The following is a 7,361-nucleotide window of genomic DNA, read 5'->3' as shown; positions in this document are numbered from 1 at the left end:
TTATAGAAGCTTTGTTTTCATGGACTACTGTATTTATTTTTGAATGAAAGGAATAGTTCCAAACCTGTGGAAGGCTATTTCCATAATGATAGGTCATTACAGTCTCACAGTTGTAAATTTATTGTAAATTGTCCCATTTTGTAATTTAATGTCTTCCACTTGTGACTTGATTTCAAGAGATGACTTGTGTGTTATATCATGAGTATTCTGAAGTCATACAAAAGCATTGTGTAAGGCACATTAATACAAGGTAATATAATACTTCTTATAAAACATACCACTTCTATGGTACTTTTATTGTATTTTTGGTCTGTCTATAAACTGTCCTTGTATGAAAAAAAAAGTTGCACGTTAGCTCATTGACACATTTTCTTCTCTAGATGGCACTGTTGACTAGATATCATATCAGAGACATGCTGGTAAGCTTTTGATGCATTTCATTTTGTATTTAGTGTTATTGTTTGTATCATTTGATATACTATTATAGTTTTTAATATTTTTATGTTCTATTTTTAATGTTTTTTAATGAAATTATTTTAATGTTTTTATTTTAAATATAATGTTTTAGTGAAAATGAGAAATGTTGCCTTGGCAATTAGCTTAAATAATAAAAAAGATTATTTTATTTTTCTTATTTTCCTTTAACTTAAAAACTGGTACTTAATTTTTTATTTTGGAATTAAAAAGTTGGAATTTCATTGCTCTAAAAACATTTTATAGTGAATTATTAAATCCTATTTGTTTTAGTCTAACAAACAATTTGTGTGTGTGTGTGTGTGTGCATGGAATGATCCTGTATAATAGAAGTGTTTTCCCCCTCTATTTAGCTCAGTGTTTTGCTGCATGTGGCCCCTTGAAACCAGCTGATCTTTGGAATGTGGGGTCACCATGGAAACTTTAAAGCCTGAATAAAAGCAGCCTGTTGAGCAGCACCACCCCCAGATCTCCAAACTCCCTCTCAGAGTGCCGGACGGTGATGCGGGATGATGCCATGAGGAAAAGCCAGGGATCGAAGGTCATGTGAATATGATCACAGCAGGGGTCAGGGGTTGAAAATAGCACACAGCTATTTTCCTGGAGACTCTCAAGAGGCTGAAATTGGCAAGACAGCGGACATCTTTTTGGCACAATGGAAGCAGAATATAATACCTAATGGCCTGTCATGCCCCCTAACTGACCCTTAATCACCCCACACAAACAGCACGCTCAACATAGCTGAAATAACAGTCAGAGTCATTTTTTGCTCCTTTTATTAGCCAAATCACCATTTGATTTAAATATTGTTTGATTTGATAATTTTGCCTTCTGATCAGACTAAGTTAATTGTGGAATGGCTCTCCACTGCACTGAATTAGTATAATCTCATATATATATATATATATATATATATATATATATATATATATATATATATATATATATATATATATATGATTATTTGAATGTAACAGATAAATATAAGAAATTAAAAAAAAATTTAAATTAAAAGTAATTTGTTTTGTCCCTGCATGCTAGAATTTTACATTTTCAAGTTCAAGTTGCGCTTTGTTGTCATTCCGCTATATGTGTGGACATACAGTCGAACGAAATATCGTACCTCAAAGGACCACGGTCCTACATAAGTGCAGACATACAACAATGAAGTAAAACAGTATAAACCTATACACAACTAACCTACTGACTATACTGACCAGTAGTGTAGCCAGAAAAGAGACTCTGGGTGTGCATATGAAAATCTGGGTGTGCCACATTTATTGTCAGATTACTGTGCAAAATTATGGGATAGTATTTTTGTCACACTGCTTCCGTCCAACCATACTCCTAGTGTTAGTTTGCAGGTCGTGTCAAAATGTAGTTAATTGTTAAATGTAATAATTTTCTTCCAAATACGATAATTTTGAACTTTAGCTATTTCATTTTGTTTATTATTCATTACAATTTATTCACTTTAAATAAATTATAATATATAATTATAGGATTAAAATGAAGTAGTTGCTCAATATAGATCTTATATTTGCGCGCGTGCCGAGGCGCAGGTTTGCGCGCTTCGGATGAGCGCATGTACAAATCTTCTCATTGCGCGCGCGAACTCGCTGCCTCTGGCTCTTAAATGTTTAAAGTGACAAAGCTTAAATGAGTTTAGTTTAAACAGATATCAGCACCCAGGTGCTGGCGGAATAAATTAGGCTACTGCTCATATACAGCATTAGCGTTGAACAAGAGTGAATGATTTATCCAGGTTTTTTTTCTTCTCATGTTTTTGTAATGTCTGGGAAGCCAGAATGCGCATGCATCAACAAACATTTATTAGCTGAACCCTGTTTTTTTACGTGCCATTTATAGCAAGCCACATTACAGATGATATTACAGATGCTTTGTCAGATTTAAGTTGAAGCGCGTGCCGAACCGTGTGTGGTGAACCGAACGGTTTTTTTTTTTCAGCGAACCGTGCCATCCCTATTACCTCAATAATCAATCAATTACAGGCCTAAAACAATCATGCCCGAGCAGACGGATATTAGCACATCTCATCACACCGGCACCCGCGTCTAAATCAGTTGTGTGGTCTGGTTTTCAGTCTAAAACAGTTGTGTCAAGTATAAATGTCTCATCTGTTTCAGGAGGTGCGCGCGCAGTCAGCGGAGGCTCGCACCTCCCAATTCGCACCGGAGGCTCACACCTTTTTTTTCTCAGATTTTGAAAAATCTTCGCGGTCGACTTAAAATGCTTCCAAGATCGACTTTTCGACTGCGATCGACGGGTTGGTGGCTCCAGAGCGACCAACTTTTTTTGAGCAAGCATTGATTATGCATGACAGTCTCAATTCAAACGCTGTGCGCGCACGCGCTACGCGAAGGGTGGTCACCTGGCCCACCCGTCTAGAGTGTGTCCACCTTTGTGTGTGGGTCCATGTACGTGCTGAATCGACAGGTAAAAAAAGCCTCAAGTCCAATATTCATTTATCACCAATTAACTGTTTGACAAACACTTCCTGCTTCGATGTCCAGATCTGAATTTTAAAAAATCTCAAACATGCTACGAAGTCCCGATCTGAATCAACCGAGTCGCGAACATGCTACGAAGTGCCGATCTGAATCAACCGAGTCGCGAACAGGCTCCGAAGTCCCGATCTGAATCAACCGAGTCGCGAACATGCTCCGAAGTGCCGATCTGAATCAACCGAGTCGCGAACAGGCTCCGAAGTGCCGATCTGAATCAACCGAGTCGCGAACATGCTCCGAAGTCCCGGTCTGAATCAACCGAGTCGCGAACAGGCTCCGAAGTGCCGATCTGAATCAACCGAGTCGCGAACAGGCTCCGAAGTGCCGATCTGAATCAACCGAGTCGCGAACAGGCTCCGAAGTGCCGATCTGAATCAACCGAGTCGCGAACAGGCTCCGAACAAAAAAAAAAAAAGTCGCGAAAAAAAAAAAAAAAAAAAAAAAAAAAAAAAAAAAAAAATATATATATATATATATATATATATATATATATATATATATATATATATATATATATATATATATTCTAAGTAAACAACAATAGCCCAAGTTTAGTAAACATTTTTTATTGAGACTATAAAAAATAATTCTGCATCTATTTTTAGGTGTGCCAGCTGCCTGTGGGTGGCACAAGCACACCCTGGCACACCCGTATATATATAGTACAGACCAAAAGTTTGGACACAGCTTCTCATTCAAAGAGTTTTCTTTATTTTCATGACTATGAAAATTGTAGAGTCACACTGAAGGCATCAAGGGCTATTTGACCAAGAAGGAGAGTGAAAGTGAAAGTGAAAGTGACGTGACATTTAGCCAAGTATGGTGACCCATACTCAGAATTTGTGCTCTGCATTTAACCCATCCGAAGTGCACACACACAGAGCAGTGTACACACACACACACTGTGAACACACACCCGGAGCAGTGGGCAGCCATTTATGCTGCGGCGCCCGGGGAGCAGTTGGGGGTTCGATGCCTTGCTCAAGGGCACCTAAGTCATGGTATTGAAGGTGGAGAGAGAACTGTACATGCACTTCCCCCACCCACAATTCCTGCCAGCCCGGGACTCGAACTCACAACCTTTCAATTGGGAGTCCGACTCTCTAACCATTAGGCCACGACTTCCCCACATGATGGGGTGCTGCGCCAGATGACCTGGCCTCCACAGTCACCGGACCTGAACCCAATCGAGATGGTTTAGGGGTGAGCTGGACAGCAAATGCACTTTTTTACTGTCCATTGCAGTAGTGTAAATGATGTTCATAGTTCATGCTTATAGTGTATACACTTATTACATAATCCATCTGTATAGAATGTTCATAGTACACCTATCTGTATATCATGCAGAGAGTATTTAAAGATCTGTAAATTATGTCCATAGCCTTATCTGTATATTTATTGTACATCTGTATCCTGTACTACTGCTTATTGCACTTCTGGTTAGATGCTAACTGCATTTCATTGCCTTGTACCTTACATGTGCAATGACAATAAAGTTGAATCTAATTTAATCTAATCAAATCTAATCTAATCAAATCTAATCTGTAATAAATTCTGTCAATTAGCACTGCATTGTTCATATACTTTATTTAAAAAACTGCTGGAGATGACTTGAAAAAACATATAATGTCGCCACCATATGTTTTTATGTCTCTTTTATGTTTCCAAAAGTTCCTGTTTTTTTCTGTTCAGAGGAGGGCGGGGTGATTTGAGTTCAGGGCTCTCACAGCCTGGGGGAAAAGCTGTTGAGCAGTCTGGCGGAGAAGGCTCTGATGTTCTGGTACCGTCTTCCTGATAATAGGAGCTGGAAAAGACTGTGGGAGGGATGGGTGGGGTCTGTCATGATACTGTTGGCTTTGCTGGAGCATCGTGTTAGGGAAATGTCCAGGATAGAGAGGAGAGGGGCACCAATGATCTTTGCAGCTGTGCTGTCCACTGGAGGATCTTGCGGTCTGCTGCATTACAGTTCCCATAGCAGACAGTGATGCAGCTGGTCAGTACGCTCTCTATTGTTCCTCTGCAGAATGTGGTGAGGATGGGTGGAGGGAGACTTGCTCTTTTCAGCCGGTGGAGAAAGTGTAGGTGCTGTTGTGCCTTCTTGGAGATTGATATGGTGTTGGTGGTCCAGGTGAGATCCTTTGTGACATGCACCCCCAGGAATTTAGTGCTGCTGACTCTCTCCACAGTCGAGCTGTCGGTGGTCAGTGGGGGAAGGTCAACAGAGTTTCTCCTGAAACTAATCAACTAATCTAGACAAGTATATTGAAACTATCCGAAATTCTGTTAATCCAAAAGGAGTAAAAACTGCATCTCCATCTTATGTCCTCTTAAGGTGAAAAAAACCCTTGGTTATTAAACAATAGTAACAAAATAACAGTAAACATAGTTTAACCATTAAAATTGTAAAATCAACAACAACAACAAAATGGTTCCTACACATTTACTATCATAAAACCATTAAAAAAAGGAAATTTGAAAAGAAGGAAATTTGAAAAAATGATTATGTCCTGATCTGCAATAAATGATTCGTGATAAATGATCTGATCTAAAACCAATGATTTATGAACCCGCACTGAAGTCCTGTTCATGAACGAAAGATTTGTGAACCCACTCCGAAGTCCCAATCGGAATCAAATGGTTCATTCTTTGAGCTCTGAAGTTCTGATCTGAATCAAGAAAATTCACGAACTCGCTCTGAAGTTCTGATCTAAATCACTAAATGCGAAATTCCAAAATCTAATGATTCACAAATCCACTTTGAAATCCCAATCTTAATGGATTTCCTCGCTATATGCTACCCAGTTGGAGCGCTTTGAAACAGATAATCATTTTATGATGGTTTAATTGATTCAGAGTTGTCACACTTCTCTTTATCTCCTTGCACTGGCTCTCAGTTGCGGCTTGCATTAAGTTCAAGACATTGATGCTTGCATATAGAACAGCCACAGGCTCAGCTGCTGCCTACTTCCACTCACTATTACAAAATCTGCATCCCCTCCAGAAGTCTGAGATCCGCTAGTGAGCGAACCTTTTCGTTCACCGTTCCTGGCTGGTGAAATTACTGTAACTTCCCACCCCCTATCCAGAATGCTGAATCACAGACAATATTCAAACGACACCTGAAAACTCATCTCTTCCTTTACCATTTGACTTAATCTTTAAAAAAAAAACTTTTCTTTCTCTTTCCTTAATCTCTCCTTGTCTATCTTGTATTAATATGAACAATGCCTGAAACTTTGTATTGCAAGCACTCCCTGTCTTTAATTGCCTCTTTATCTTGAATCGCTTATTGTATTCCTCAATTGTAGGTGGCTTTGGATAAAAGCGTCTGCTAAATGAAGAAATGTAAATGTAAATATTTTCATTCATCCAACACAAATCTATGAACATGGTAGGGCATGTCCCATAGCATCCCTACTAATTTATGTGACCTTTGTTACCACAGATATTGTTACTATTTTAAAAACATGAGCTTTCCTTAAATCAGTGTAAAGTTTCATAATTTTATTTATTTATTTATTTATTTATTATGGTTGAGGTTTCATGGTCTTGAATTTATTTATTTTTTATAACTGTGGTAAGAAGGTTTCAGAATTGTCAGCTTATTAGGGTCATGAACACATTTTTTTTATGTTATTTTATGAAAAGACAACAACAATAAGATGGCTACGAGATCTGTTTAATTAACTTTTTATTTATATTTTTATTTATATATTTATTTGAGAAGGTTTCTTGTTCTTTGAAATTACTTATTTTTTATGTCTTTAGAAAGGTTTGAGGATCCTTGTCGGGTTGTAACTTGTTCTGATTACAGCCATCATAAAATCGTATTATAGCCATAAAAAGTCATTATTTGTATGACTATAATAAGGCTACAAAATCATTGTTAGCTCTCATTTCTTTCTTTCTTTCTTTCTTTCTTTCTTTCTTTCTTTCTTTCTTTCTATAAGAATTATTTTTTTTGTAGTTCAGCATCCTGTATTTACAAGGCCTGCATCACCAGTAAACAAGTTTGTAGTAAAACCTAGAGTAATTAATGCATTTTACACCTTATACAGATCTTTACTGCATTCTTTCATCACCGCAACAAAATGCAGTGCATACAGTTAAACATTTCTCTCACACACACACAGACTGGTGTTGTTGTGTATCAGTTTAAAGGAGGGTTATACATATTCATTAATTTTGCGCAGGGGGTTTTGTTTATGTAGGTTTTTACTACGAACAGCAAGAATTTTAGTTTTCCCTCACTATTTCATTTTTATTGTGCATTGATTGTTCTCGCTGAAAAATCCTACGTATTTAAATCAGTAGTAATGTATCGGTTAGTGCGGTGTGATTAATCCTCCCCCCTCACGG

This window comes from Carassius gibelio, chromosome B13 (assembly GCF_023724105.1).
Source record: "Carassius gibelio isolate Cgi1373 ecotype wild population from Czech Republic chromosome B13, carGib1.2-hapl.c, whole genome shotgun sequence".
In the NCBI taxonomy this organism is placed as follows: Eukaryota; Metazoa; Chordata; class Actinopteri; order Cypriniformes; family Cyprinidae; genus Carassius; species Carassius gibelio.
This window is presented reverse-complemented; position numbering follows the sequence as displayed.